Genomic DNA, 16,699 nt, shown 5'->3' on the forward strand with positions numbered 1-16,699 from the left:
CAGGTAAGACCATCTTTTCTGCTGCAAGTGACCTGCGTGGTGAACTCCAGACACAGGCCCACAGGAACAGCTGAAGACCTGTAGATAGGGAAAACTACACGCCCGAAAGCAGAACACTCTGTCCCCATAACTGGCTGAAAGAAAACAGGAAAACAGGTCTACAGCACTCCTGACACACAGGCTTATAGGATAGTCTAGCCACTGTCAGAAATAGCAGAACAAAGTAACACTAGAGATAATCTGATGGCGAGAGGCAAGCACAGGAACCCAAGCAACAGAAACCAAGACTACATGGCATCATCAGAGCCCAATTCTCCCACCAAAGCAAACACGGATATCCAAACACACCAGAAAAGCAAGATCTAGTTTCAAAATCATATTTGATCATGATGCTGGAGGACTTCAAGAAAGACGTGAAGAACTCCCTTAGAGAAACACAGGAAAACATTAATAAACAAGTAGAAGCCTACAGAGAAGAATCACAAAAATCCCTGAAAGAATTCCAGGAAAGCACAATCAAACAGTTGAAGGAATTAAAAATGGAAATAGAAGCAATCAAGAAAGAACACATGGAAACAGCCCTGGATAGAGAAAACCAAAAGACGAGACAAGGAGCTGTAGATACGAGCTTCACCAACAGAATACAATAGATGGAAGAGAGAATCTCAGCAGCAGAAGATTGATAGAAATCATTGACTCAACTGTCAAAGATAATGTAAAGCTGAAAAAGCTACTGGTCCAAAACACACAGGAAATCCAGGACTCAATGAGAAGATCAAAGCTAAGGATAATAAGTATAGAAGAGAGTGAAGACTCCCAGCTCAAAGGATCAGTAAATATCTTCAACACAATCATAGAAGAAAACTTCCCTAACCTAAAAAAAGAGACCCATAGGCATACAAGAAGCCTACAGAACTCCAAATAGATTGGACCAGAAAAGAAACACCTCCCGTCACATAATAGTCAAAACACCAAACGCACAAAATAAAGAAAGAATATAAAAAGCAGTAAGGGAAAAAGGTAAAGTAACATATAAAGGCAGACCTATCAGAATCACACCAGACTTCTTGCCAGAAACAATGAAGGCCAGAAAATCCTGGACAGATGTCATACAGACCCTAAGAGAACACAAATGCCAGCCCAGGTTACTGTATCCTGCAAAACTCTCAATTAACATAGATGGAGAAACCAAGATATTCCATGAAAAACCAAATTTACACAATATCTTTCTACAAATCCAGCACTACAAAGGATAATAAATGGTAAAGCCCAACATCAGGAGGCAAGCTATACCCTAGAAGAAGCAAGAAACTAATCGTCTTGGCAACAAAACAAAGAGAAGAAAAGCACACAAACATAACCTCATATCCAAATATGAATATAACGGGAAGCAATAATCACTATTCCTTAATATCTCTCAACATCAATGGCCTCAACTCCCCAATAAAAAGACATAGATTAAAAAACTGGATACGCAACGAGGACCCTGCATTCTGCTGCCTACAGGAAACACACCTCAGAGACAAAGATAGACACTACCTCAGAGTGAAAGGCTGGAAAACAACTTTCCAAGCAAATGGTTGGAAGAAGCAAGCTGGAGTAGCCATTCTAATATCAAATAAAATCAATTTTCAACTAAAAGTCATCAAAAAAGATAAGGAAGGACACTTCATATTCATCAAAGGAAAAATCCACCAAGATGAACTCTCAATCCTAAATACATATGCCCCAAATACAAGGGCACCTACATACGTAAAAGAAACCTTACTAAAGCTCAAAACACACATTGCACCTCACACAATAATAGTAGGAGATTTCAACACCCCACTCTCATCAATGGACAGATCATGGAAAGAGAAATTAAAGAGAGATGTAGACAGACTAAGATAAATCATGAGCCAAATGGACTTCACAGATATTTATAGAACATTCTATCCTAAAGCAAAAGGATATAGCTTCTGCTCAGCTCCTCATGGTACTTTCTCCAAAATTGACCATATAATTGGTCAAAAAACAGGCCTCAACAGGTACAGAAAGATAGAAATAATCCCATGCGTGCTATCGGACAACCACGGCCTAAAACTGGTCTTCAATAACAATAAGGGAAGAATGCCCACATATACATGGAAATTGAACAATGCTCTACTCAATGATAACCTGGTCAAGGCAGAAATAAAGAAAGAAATTAAAAACTTTTAAGAATTTAATGAAAATGAAGGTACAACATACCCAAACTTATGGGACACAATGAAAGCTGTGCTAAGAGGAAAACTCATAGCGCTGAGTGCCTGCAGAAAGAAACAGGAAAGAGCATATGTCAGCAGCTTGACAGCACACCTAAAAGCTCTAGAACAAAAAGAAGCAAATACACCCAGGAGGAGTAGAAGGCAGGAAATAATCAAACTCAGAGCTGAAATCAACCAAGTAGAAACAAAAAGGACCATAGAAAGAATCAACAGAACCAAAAGTTGGTTCTTTGAGAAAATCAACAAGATAGATAAACCCTTAGCCAGACTAACAAGAGGACACAGAGTGTGTCCAAATTAAAAAATCAGAAATGAAAAGGGAGACATAACTACAGATTCAGAGGAAATTCAAAAAATCATCAGATCTTACTATAAAAGCCTATATTCAACAAAACTTGAAAATCTGCAGGAAATGGACAATTTCCTAGACAGATACCAGGTACCGAAGTTAAATCAGGAACAGATAAACCAGTTAAACAACCCCATAACTCCTAAGGAAATAGAAGCAGTCATTAAAGGTCTCCTAACCAAAAAGAGCCCAGGTCCAGACGGGTTTAGTGCAGAATTCTATCAGACCTTCATAGAAGACCTCATACCAATATTATCCAAACTATTCCACAAAATTGAAACAGATGGAGCACTACCGAATTCCTTCTATGAAGCCACAATTACTCTTCTACCTAAACCATACAAAGACCCAACAAAGAAAGAGAACTTCAGACCAATTTCCCTTATGAATATCGACGCAAAAATACTCAATAAAATTCTGGCAAACTGAATAGAAGAGCACATCAAAACAATCATCCACCATGATCAAGTAGGCTTCATCCCAGGCATGCAGGGATGGTTTAATATACGGAAAACCATCAACGTGATCCATTATATAAACAAACTGAAAGAACAAAACCACATGATCATTTCATTAGATGCTGAGAAAGCATTTGACAAAATTCAACACCCCTTCATGATAAAAGTCCTGGAAAGAATAGGAATTCAAGGCCCATACCTAAACATAGTAAAAGCCATATACAGCAAACCAGTTGCTAACATTAAACTAAATGGAGAGAAACTTGAAGCAATCCCACTAAAATCAGGGACTAGACAAGGCTGCCCACTCTCTCCCTACTTATTCAATATAGTTCTTGAAGTTCTAGCCAGAGCAATCAGACAACAAAAGGAGGTCAAGGGGATACAGATCTGAAAAGAAGAAGTCAAAATATCACTATTTGCAGATGATATGATAGTATATTTAAGTGATCCCAAAAGTTCCACCAGAGAACTACTAAAGCTGATAAACAACTTCAGCAAAGTGGCTGGGTATAAAATTAACTCAAATAAATCAGTAGCCTTCCTCTACACAAAAGAGAAACAAGCCGAGAAAGAAATTAGGGAAACGACACCCTTCATAATAGACCCAAATAATATAAAGTACCTCTGTGTGACTTTAACCAAGCAAGTAAAAGATCTGTACAATAAGAACTTCAAGACTCTGAAGAAAGAAATTGAAGAAGACCTCAGAAGATGGAAAGATCTCCCATGCTCATGGATTGGCAAGATTAATATAGTAAAAATGGCCATTTTACCAGAAGCGATCTACAGATTCAATGCAATCCCCATCAAAATACCAATCCATTTCTTCAAAGAGCTAGACAGAACAATTTGCAAATTCATCTGGAATAACAAAAAACCCAGGATAGCTAAAACTATCCTCAACAATAAAAGGACTTCAGGGGGAATCACTATCCCTGAACTCAAGCAGTATTACAGAGCAATAGTGATAAAAACTGCGTGGTATTGGTACAGAGACAGACAGATAGACCAATGGAACAGAATTGAAGACCCAGAAATGAACCCACATACCTATGGGCACTTGATTTTTGACAAAGGAGCCAAAACCATCAAATGGAAAAAAGATAGCATTTTCAGCAAATGGTGCTGGTTCAACTGGAGGTCAACATGTAGAAGAATGCAGATCGATCCATGCTTATCACCCTGTACAAAGCTTAAGTCCAAGTGGATCAAGGACCTCCACATCAAACCAGATACACTCAAACTAATAGAAGAAAAACTGGGGCAGCATCTGGAACACATGGGCACTGGAAAAAATTTCCTGAACAAAACACCAACGGCTTATGCTCTAAGATCAAGAATCGACAAATGGGATCTCATAAAACTGCAAAGCTTCTGTAAGGCAAAGGACACTGTGGTTAGGACAAAACGGCAACCAACAGATTGGGAAAAGATCTTTACCAATCCTACAACAGATAGAGGCCTTATATCCAAACATACAAAGAACTCAAGAAGTTAGACCGCAGGGAGACAATAACCCTATTAAAAAATGGGGTTCAGAGCTAAACAAAGAATTCACAGCTGAGGAATGCCGAATGGCTGAGAAACACCTAAAGAAATGTTCAACATCTTTAGTCATAAGGGAAATGCAAATCAAAACAACCCTGAGATTTCACCTCACACCAGTGCAATTGGCTAAGATCAAAAACTCAGGTGAAAGCAGGTGCTGGCGAGGATGTGGAGAAAGAGGAACACTCCTCCATTGTTGGTGGGGTTGCAGACTGGTACAACCATTCTGGCAATCAGTCTGGAGGTTCCTTAGAAAATTGGACATTGAACTGCCTGAGGATCCAGCTATACCTCTCTTGGGCATATACCCAAAAGATGCCCCAACATATAAAAAAGACACGTGCTCCACTATGTTCATCGCAGCCTTATTTATAATAGCCAGAAGCTGGAAAGAACCCAGATGCCCTTCAACAGAGGAATGGATACAGAAAATGTGGTACATCTACACAATGGAATATTACTCAGCTATCAAAAACAATGACTTTATGAAATTCGTAGACAAATGGTTGGAACTGGAAAATATCATACTGAGTGTGGTAACCCAATCACAGAAAAACACACATGGTATGCACTCATTGATAAGTGGCTATTAGCCCAAATGCTTGAATTACCCTAGATGCCTAGAACAAATGAAACTCAAGATAGATGATCAAAATGTGAATGCTTCACTCCTTCTTTAAAAGGGGAACAAGAATACCCTTGGCAGGGAATAGAGAGGCAAAGATTAAAACAGACCCAGAAGGAACACCCATTCAGAGCCTGCCCCACATGTGGCCCATACATATACAGCCATCCAATTAGACAAGATGGATGAAGCAAAGAAGTGCAGGCCGACAGGAACCGGATGTAGATCTCTCCTGAGAGACACAGCCAGAATACAGCAAACACAGAGGCGAATGCCAGCAGCAAACCACTGAACTGAGAATAGGACCCCCGTTGAAGGAATCAGAGAAAGAACTTGAAGAGTTTGAAGGGGCTCGAGACCCCATATGTACAACAATGCCAAGCAACCAGAGCTTCCAGGGACTAAGCCTCTACCTAAGGACTATACATGGACTGACCGTGGACTCTGACCTCATAGGTAGCAATGAATATCCTTGTAAGAGCACCAGTGGAAGGGGAATCCCCGGTTCCTGCTAATACTGAACCCCCAGTGAACGTGATTGTTGGGGGGAGGGCGGCAATGGGGGGAGGGTTGGGAGGGGAACACCCATTAGGAAGGGGAGGGGGGAGGGAGATGTTTGCCCGGAAACCGGGAAAGGGAATAACACTTGAAATGTATATAAGAAATACTCAAGTTAATAAAAAAAAAAAAACAAAACTATATACAGAATTGCATTCAGTATAACTTTTAAAGTAGTTAATTCTGTGATTCCTTGTGGCTTTTTAGACATTTTATTTTAATTTTACTCACCTCACACCTTCTCCCATTTTATTCCTGGAAGAGTCCCTTCCTTTCCCCATTTACCTGATGAGACTCCTTGCACGCTGTGTTCCTTTCCCCTGCAATCTGGCAATGATTAAATTTACTTTGCTGGTTTCTGTAGTTACTATAAGCTACCTACTCACACCTGCAGACATGGAGCTAGGAGCCTCCAGTAAGAGAGAGTGTGATCTTGATCTGGGTTACTTCACTCAAGATGATGCATATAGTCCCATTACTTTACCAGCAGTGTTGACGATTTCTTTATTTTTAAAGGATGAATAGTTTTCCACATTACATGTGTTCTATATTTTCATTATCCATTCATCAGGTATAGGGCATTCAGGTTGTTTCCATTTCATCACTATTATAAATAGAGAAGCAATGAATGTGGCTGAGCCAGTATCTGCTGAGTAGAACGAGTCTTTTGGGAGTACTCCAAGAAATGGCATTGCTGGGTCGTATAATATATTTACTTTTAGTTTTTTGTGGGTTCTCCATATTGATTTTCATAGTGACTACATCAGTGTGTAATCCTATCAACAGTGAATGAGGGCTCCCTTTCCCCTCACAGCCCCTTGAGAATTTGTTGTTAGTTGTCCCGTTGATCTTATATGCCCTTCTGACAGGGGTAAGATAAAAATGTCAAAGTTGTTTTGATTTGGATTTCCCTAATTTCTTGGAAATCCATACTTTTTAATAATAATTTTTGTTTCTTCAAATTTTCATGTATTTATACACTGTATTTTAATCTTCTCTACCCACTACCACCTCCCTCCTACTCCCCCTAGTGGCCACCACCCTGCCTCCCTCTCAACTTTAGTTCTCTTTAAAATTTTTGTATTAATCATTCAGTGAATCCAATTAGTGCTGGCCATATGTCCACGAGTGTGGGGGCTATCCACTGGGACATAGGCCACTGCCAGGGCCCCGTTCTCTCTCAGCATCAATCAACCACCAGTAGCTCCTCCATTGTGTCAGGGCTCTGTGGGTTCCTTTCCTATGCATGCTGTAAGTTTGAGTAGCTTTATATTATGTAAGACCTTGTGCACATTACTGCTTTATATTATGTAAGATCTTGTGCATGTTACTGCAGCTTTGGGGAGTTGATGAATCATCCATGCCATGCCCAGAAGTCAGCCTCTTGTACTTCTTATCCCCATCTACTAGCTCATAATTCTTTCCGCTTCTTATTTCACTGTGCTTCCAGGGGGACGTTGATACTCAGCACTTGACAAGTTATGAGTCTCTTGATTAACTACTACCCACTGCAGTAAGAAGTTTCTCTGACATCGTATCTTAAAAGGACCTATAAAAAATATATATGCTCTCATAGTTCTAGAACATGCCGTACAGGCTGCTGAGGTGAGAAAAGACAATGGTCATACTCATCCCTGGACCCTGCATGTTACCATCCTACCTACGTGGCAAGATGTGCTCATTGATGCAATCATGGTATGGCATCAATGAGGGTAACCAATGCTTTCTTTTTGAATATAAGACCTGCCTCACAGGTTACTGCAAACTTGAACGAAAGCGTATGACTAGGGAGTTTTTAGACTCTAGGGGAATCCTACTGCTTTGTAAATGGTCATGCTGTCAAACTATCAACAATATCTGTATAAGGGTATAAACACATATTTAGAAAGGAAGTGTTATAGAGCTAGACTCTCAGAAGTAGGGACAATCCTGAGAGCTCAGGGGAGGCCACTGCTTCTGCTCACATTCCTGGTCTAAGAGGAACCTGCCCAGTGCCCTCTGGATACAGGAACCTAGGAGCGGTCAGAGGCAGGAACCTTCCTGTTTCTGCCTGAGGTCAGAGCTGAAAGCCAGTCCTCTGGAGTGCTGACAAACCTAAGAACTGAGGTAAGACCAACTCTTCTGCTCGAAGAGACCCACCTGGAGGCTTCGGGACACACAAACCCAGGAGCAGCTCTCTGTTCCCAGATCCAGCTGAAAGAAAACAGGTCTACGGGAGTCCTGACATACAGGCTTACAGGAGGGTCAAGCCACTATCAGAGACAGCAAAACAAGCTATCAGCAGAGACAACCTGATGGCGAAAGGGAAATGCAGGAACCCGAGCAACAGAAACCAAGACTACTTGACAGCATCAGAGCCCACTTCTCCCTCCGAAGCCAATACTGGATATCCCAAGACACCAGAAAAACAAGATTTGGATTTAAAATTACATCTCATGAGGATGATACAGGACTTTGAAAAGGACAGGAATAACTCCATTAAAGAAATACAGGTCAACACAGGTAAACAAGTAGAAGTCCTTAAAGAGGAAACACAAAAATCCCTTAAAGAATTACAGGAAAACACAACCAAACAGGGGAAGAAGGAATTGAAAAACAAAAAACCCAGGATCTAGAAATGGAAATAGAAACAATAAAGAAATCACAAAGGGAGACAATCCTGCAGATAGAAAACCTAGGAAAGAGATCATGAGTCATAGATGCAAGCATCATCAACAGAATACAAAGGATAGGAGAGAGAATCTCTGGGACAGAAGAGACCATAGAAAACATTGACACACCGTCAAATAAAATGTAAAATGCAAAAAGCTTCTAGCCCAAAACATCCAGGAAATCCAGGATACAATGAGAAGATCAAAACTAAGGGTATTAGGTATACAAGAGATCAAAGATTCCCAAATTGAAGGGCCAGTAAATATCCTCAAACAAATTATAGAAGAAAACTTCCCTAACATAAAGAAAGAGATGCCCATATACATACAAGAAGCCTACAGAACTCCAAATAGATTGTACCAGAAAAGAAATTCCTCCTGTCACATAATAGTAAAAACACCAACACACGAAACAAAGAAAGAATATTAAAAGTAGTAAGGGAAAAAGGTCAAGCAACATATAAAGGTAGACCTATCAGAACTACACCAGACTTCTCACCAGAGACAATGAAAGCCAGAAGATCCTGGGCAGATGTCATAAAGACCCTAAGAGAACAAAAATGCCAGCCCAGGCTCCTATATCCAGCAAAACTCTCAATTAAGATAGATGGAGAAACCAAGATATTCCATGACAAAACCAAATTTACACAATATCTTTCCACAAATCCTGCCCTACAAAGGATAATAGATAAAAGACTCCAACACAAGGAGGGAAACTCCACCCTAGAAAAAGCAAGAAAGTAATCGCCTTTCAATGACCCCCCCCAAAAAAAGAGAGACACACAAACATAATTCCACCCCTAACAACAGAAATAATGGGAAACAACAATCACTATTCCTTCATATCTCTTAACATCAATAGACTCAATTCTCCAATATAAAAACATAGACTAACAGACTGGATTCCTAAAGAGGATCCAACATTTTGCTGCATACAGGAAACATACCTCAGTGAAAAAGACAGACACCACCTCAGAGTAAAAGGCTGGAAAACAATTTTCTAAGCAAATAGTCCCAAGAAACAGGCTGGAATAGCCATTCAAATATTGAATAAAATCAACTTTCAACCAAAAGCGTTCAAAAGAGATAAGAAAGGACACTTCATAACCATCAAAGGAAAATCCAGCAAGTTGAACTCTCAATCCTGAACAGCTATGCTCCAAATGAAAGGGCACCTACATTCATAAAGGAAACCTTACTAAGCTCAAAGCACACGTTGCACCTCACACAATAATAATGGGAGATTATAACACCCAGCTAACATCAATGGGCAGATCATGGAAAAAGATACTAAAAAGAGACATAGAGAAATTAACAGAAGTTATAAACCAAATGGATTTAATAGATATCTATGGAACATTTCAACTTAAAACAAAAGAACATACCTTCTACTCAGCACTTCATGGTACCCTCTCCAAAATTGACCATACAGTCAGTCACAAAATAGGCCTCAACAGATACAAGAAGATTGAAATAATCCCATGCATCCAGTCAGATCACCACAGACTAAGGCTGGTCTTCAATAACAACAAAAAAGACAGAAAGCCCATATACCCATGGAAGTTGAACAATGCTCTACTCAATGATAACTTGGTCAAGGAAGAAAGAAAGAAAGAAATTCAAGACTTTTCAGAATTTAATGAAAATGAAGACACAACATACCCAAATTTATGGGACACAATGAAAGCAGTGCTAAGAGGAAAACTCATAGCTCTGAGTGACTCCAAAAAGAAACTGGAGAGAGCATACATTAGCAGTTTGACAGCACACCTATAAGCTCTAGACCAAAATAAACAAATACACCCAAGAGGAGTAGAGGGCAGGAAATAATCAAAATCAGGACTGAAAACAACCAAGTAAAACAAAAAGAACTACACAAAGAATCAACAAAACCAGAAGCTGGTTCTTCGAGAAAATCAAGAAGGTAGATAAACCCTTAACCTGACTAATCGGAGGGCAAAGAGAGAGTATTCAAATTAAAATATCAGAAATGAAAAGGGAGACATAACAACAGAATCTGAGGAAATAAAAAAATTATCAGATCCTACTACAAAAACCTATATTCAAGAAAACTGGAAAATCTGGAGGGAATGGACAATATTCCAGACAGATGCTGGGTACCAAATATAAACTAGGACAAGATAAACCATTTAAACAGTTCCATAATTCCTAAAGAAATAGAAGCAAGTATTAAAAATCTCGCAACCAAAAAATTCCCAGGATCAGATGGATTTAGTGGAGAATTCTATCAGACCTTCATAGAAGACCTCATACCAATACTGTCCAAACTATTCCACAAAATAGAACCAGATGGAGCACTACCCAGTTCCTTCTATGAAGCCACAATTATGCTGATTCCTAAACCACACAAAGACACAACAAAGAAAGAGAACTTCAAACCAATTTCCCGTATGAATGTCTATGCAAAAATACTCAATCAAATTCTTGCAAACTGAATTCATGAACACATCAAAATGATCATCCATCATGATCAAGTAGGCTTATATCAGGGATGCAGGGATAATTCAATATACAGAAATACATCACTTATATCTACTATATAAACAAACTCAAAGAAAAATACACGTTATCATCTCATTAGATGCTGAGAAAGCATTTGACAAAATTCAACACCCCTTCATCTTAAAAGTCTTGGAAAGATCAGGAATTCAAGGCTCATACCTAAACATAGTAAGAGCAATATAGTACAGCAAACCAGTAGTCAACATCAAGCTAAATGGAGAGAAACTTAAACAATCTCACTAAAATCTGGGACTAGACAAGTTTGCCCACTCTCTTCCTACTTAGTCAATATAGTACTCAAAATCTTAGCCAGAGTAGTCAGACAATCAAAGGAAGTCAAATGATACTAATTGTAAAGGAAAAAAGTAAAGATATCACTATTTACAGAGGACATACTATTATACTTAAGTGACCCCAAAAATTCCACCAGAGAACTCCTAAACCTGATAAACAACTTCAGCAAAGTGGCTGGACATAAAATTAACTCAAACAAATCAGTAGTCTTCCTCTACTCAAAAGATAAACAGGCTGAGAAAGAAATTAAGGGAATGATACCCGCCACAATAGTCACAAATAACATAAAATACTCCAGTGTGACTCTAACCAAACAAGTGAAAGATTTGTGTGACAAGAACTTCAAGTCTGAAGAAAGAAATTGAAGAAGATCTCAGAAGATGGAAAAATCTCTCATGTTCATGAATTGGCAGGATTAATATTGTAGAAATGGCCATCTTGCCCAAAGCAATCTACAAATTCATTGTAATCCCCACCTAAATTCCAACTCAATTCTTTATAGAGTTAGAAAGAACTATTTACAAATTCATTTGGAATAACAAAAAACTCAGGATAGAGAAAACTATCCTCAACAATAAAAGAACGTCTATGGAATCACTATTCTTGATCTCAAGCTGTATTACAAAGCAATAGTGATAAAACAGAGACAGACAGGTGGATCAATGGAATAGAATTAAAGACCCAGAAATGAACCCACACACCTATAGCCACTTGATCATTGAGAAAGGAGCTAAATCCATCCAGTGGAAAAAAGATAGCATTTTCAAAAATGGTGCTGGTTCAACTTGAAGTCAGTATATAGAAGAATGCAAATCAATCCATTCTTATTGCCCTGTACAAAGCTCAAGTTCAAGTGGATAAAGCACCTCCGCATAAAACCAGATACACTCGGGGTTGGGGATTTAGCTCAGCGGTAGAGCGCTTGCCTAGCAGGAGCAAGGCCCTAGCAAGGCCCTGGGTTCGGTCCCCAGCTCCGGAAAAAAAAAAAAAAGAAAAAGAAAAAAAAAACCAGATACACTCAACTAATAGAAGAACAAGTGAGGAAGAGCCCCAAACACAAGAGCAGTGGGAAAAATTTCCTGAACAAAACACCAATGGCTTATGCTCTAAGATCAAGGATCAACATATGGGACTTTACAAATCTGTAAAGCTTCTGTAAGGCAAAGGACATTGTCATTGGGACAAAAGGACAACCAACAAATTGGGAAAAGATCTTTACCAATCCTACATCTGATATAGGGCTAATATCCAATATATACAAAGAACTCAAAAAGTTAGACTCTAGAGAGACAAATTACCCTATTAAAAATGGGTTCAGAGCAAAGCAAAAAATTCTCAGGTGAGGGTTATCAAATGGCTGAGAAGTACCTATAGAAATGTTCAACATTCTTAGTCATCAGGGAAATGCAAATCAAAACAACCCTGAGATTCCACCTCTCACCAGTCAGAATTGGTAAGATTAAAAAGTCAGGTGACAGCAGATGCTGGCGAGGATGTGGAGAAAGAGGAACACTCCTCTGTATTTCGTGGGTTTGCAAACTGGTACAATGACTTTGGAAATCAGTCTGGAGGTTCCTCAGGAAATTGTACATTGTACTACCTGAGGACCCAACTATGCTACTCCTGGGCATATACCCAAACAATGCTCCAACATAAAAGAAGGACACATGCTTCATATGTTCACAGCATCCTTAATCATAGTAGCCAGATGCTGGAAAGAATCCAGATGTCCTTCAACAGAAGAGTGAATATAGAAAATAATATACATCTACATAATGGGGTACTACTCAGTTAGTAATTCAATGACTTCATGAAATTCTTAGGCAAATGAATGGAACTAGAAAATACCATCCTCAGTGATATAAGCCAATCACAAAATATGCACATGATATGCACTCACTGATAGGTGCATATTATCTCAAAACCTCGAATTACCCAAGATACAATCCACAGACCACGTGAAGCTCAAGAAGAAGGATAACCAAAGTGTGGATGCTCCAGTCCTTCCTAAAATAGAGAACAGAAGTATTCATACAAGGAGATATGGAGACAAAGTTTGGAGCAGAGAATGAAGGAATGGCCATTCAGGGCCTCCCCCACTTGGGGATTTAGTCCATTTACCTATATCCACCAAACACAGATGATATTGTTGATGCCAAGAAGTGCATGCTGACAGGAATCTGTTATAGCTGTCTACTGAGAGGCTCTCCCATGGCATGACAAATACAGAGGCAAATACTAGGAAGCCAATCATTGAACTGAGTTCTGGGTCCTCATTGGAGGAGTTAGAGAAAGGATTGAAGGAGCTGAAGGGGTTGCAACCCCATAAGAACAACAATATCAATCAACCAGAGCTCCCAGGGACTAAACCACTACCCAAAGACTACACATGGACAGACTCATGGCTCCAGTTGCATATGTAGCAGAGGATGACCTTGTTGGACCATCCTGCCAAGGCTGGACCCTCTTTCCCAATGTAGTGTCAGGTTGGGGATGTGCTAGGTGGTGGATGGTTGGGCAGGGAACACCCTCATACAAGAAGGGGGAGGGGAGACGAAATAGGAGGTTTAAGGATGGGAAACTGGGAAAGAGGATAGCATTTGAAATGTAAATAAAAAATATCCAATAATAATAAAAAGGTAATTCTATCCTGGGCTTGCTTTCTGGGTTAGAGTTCTGGGTTAGACCGTCCCCCTCTCAGGTGTTTTCACCCATATGCTTAAATACATTTATTATTTGTCAAGGTTAAAAACCAAATTACCTATTATAATTTGATGGTTCTTATTTTTAGTTTGAAGAAACTTTTGTGAACAGTCATGCCAGCTCACCCGTGGAATTCCATTGATTTGACCCATTCTACTTGATTCATTGATACCATTCTGGAAATTTCTACCTTTTAACAGCATCATTGCATTATTATCTGATACCAGCTCCTGTGGATGAAAGTAAAAGAAAAATAAGCCTGGTGGAAGTCAAGGGACAGGCAATTACTTTTCTTTCCATCTCAAGAAGATCACAATGAAGGACTTCCATGGTTTTTTCAAAAGTTTTGCAATGTCATGGCTCTAAACTGCCCAACTACCAACCTTTCCTCTTAGATATAATGTAGCAATCACATTCATATGAAGGTCTTTTCTTCATAGTTGGAAAGATAGCAGACTATACCATGCTTCCTTTGCACCAAGTCTGGGTCACTTACTTATATCCTGATATAAGTACAGTGAACAGCTGCTGTTTCTAGTCTCTGTACTTGTTTAGTGGAAAAGAGGAAGACTGAGAAAATTCTCAGATAGTTTTCTGCTAAAGGCACTCCTCCACAGTGGTATCCTCAAAGTAACTTCACCGGTAGTGAATGAAGCCAGTCTCTCTCTTCACCTTCTGTTTGACTTACACCCTACTCTTTCATGGACTGCTTAATGAATCCACAAAAGACCTGGATCACCCTTAATGCCTGTCTTTGCACATGACATTTTCTCCTCTTGGATTCTCTTTCCCACAATTTCCTGCCGGATGCCAACAAGAGCATCAACATTCAGCTGTAAAGGTGCCCTCTCTGTGAGGCTTTCTTTTAGCTACAGTTTCTTTTCTGATTTTAAAATTTCCACAGAACGTTTAGTATACTGGAGAGGCTTACCGGTTTCTGATATACCATTTGAAGTCTGATTACTCATAAACCACAAATGTGCAATTCGAAGGTATCTTCAACATTTCTGAGGTGCAATCCCGTCTGCTGAAAAGCTGGCAGGCCAAACAGTGGATGTTTTCACCGTTGAGTGAGTCATGGGATGCTGAGGAATTAGGTTCCAGCGGGGCTTAACTGTTCTGTGTAACATAGGTAGTAACTTTTGTGATCTCTCATTAAAAGCTGCATTTCATCGTGAAAACAGCTATAAATTGAGAGATAAAACTCAAGATTAAGGTTGGAATTTGGTTGGAGGAGAAACAGTGGGAAGAAGTAATTCTCCAGAAAATATAGTTTATCAGATATTTAGGCACTTGGAAAAATACTTAAATGTTCTTGAGATAATGATATTGTTTTCTTATAATTCTTCATGTTTTACAATTATTCATGCACAGTGATTTGAAAACAATAAACTTCTGGAAGTCAGGAAGGAAATCACATTATGTGGCTGTAGAGACAGGGAATTGAGATGGAGTTACTTCCCTATTTGCTCCCAAGGTAATGGACTCATGGGAAGATACTTGGTAATGGGGGCCTTTTGCTTTCGTAGCTGTAGTGTGGTGAGGAACGTACCCATCTCAGAGGCTATGTAGAGCTATTAGATGGAACATTACCCAGAAACAAGTCTTGTAAGTTGTTACACTGTGGATGACTCAATGATTGCCGTTATTTAAACGCCTAAGCATGTATTATAAGAGCAGATATGCAGATAAGATTTATTTAACGAGTGACAAAAAATGAGTGGAAAACTATTCTAATAGCACACTAGAAAATATAGCATATTGTAACAACCCACTGGAAAATAGAGCATATTCTAATAGCACACTAGAAAATACAGCATATTCTAGTAGCGTACATAGAAAAACTACTTTATCTTCCAGAAGTGTTTCTCTGAGATTCTACAACATGAAACCCATAGATATCATTGCTAAAAATTAAGTATCAGTCAATGATATTAACTTTAATATGAAGCTGAATTTCTTCCCTAAATACATTGGCTGTTCATAAACTGCTGGTACTACATGTTCACTGTTTATGGCCCCGGTGGACTGCTTCACATGTTTCTCCATTTGTAGGTCCTCTGGGAGTATATATTAGTTCATGGATCCATTATTATCTATAATTCTCTTTAAAGACCTAATAAAGTTTATGATAAGATGCCGTTCTGTGTCTTGTCTTCAAACATAACCTTTTGCTCGTCTTTCTTGAGTGTTGAGATTTTTCAAGGGTCTGATGTTATTGGAATGCAGGCACACTTGACAGTTAGCCTTATATCGCTTCATGATGAAGCCGCACAGGGCCACTTCACTGCTAGAAAGAGATTCAAAAACCATGGGAATCTACAGATTCTTTGACTCTGCCGTTGGGCAACCAGAGCTAATGTGTAGCAATACTATACACTGATACGATTGTGTGCACATTATGTGGTTTAGTTTCTTCTAAGGTCAGCTATGGTAAACTAAAAGTTTTCTTTTCTCTGTGCAGCAACCATTTTCTCAGGTAATTGATCTGCAGGTATTTAACTATGCGCATGTGTGTGCACACTCTCGGACACACACGCACGCATGCACGCACACATATAGGAACAAGGACAGAAGAGAAAATCAGGTTCTCTGGGGATAGAGTTACAGGGAGTTGTAAGCACCCTGATATGGCTCCTAAGAACCAAACTCATATCATGTGTGAGAACAGTGCTCTTAACCACTGAGTTATCTTTTCTATTATTTCAAAACTTTTGTCTTTCTTAGAAATAGTCAGCTAA

This window comes from Rattus norvegicus, chromosome 2, assembly GCF_021556685.1.
Source record: "Rattus norvegicus strain SHRSP/BbbUtx chromosome 2, alternate assembly SHRSP_T2T, whole genome shotgun sequence".
In the NCBI taxonomy this organism is placed as follows: domain Eukaryota; kingdom Metazoa; phylum Chordata; class Mammalia; order Rodentia; family Muridae; genus Rattus; species Rattus norvegicus.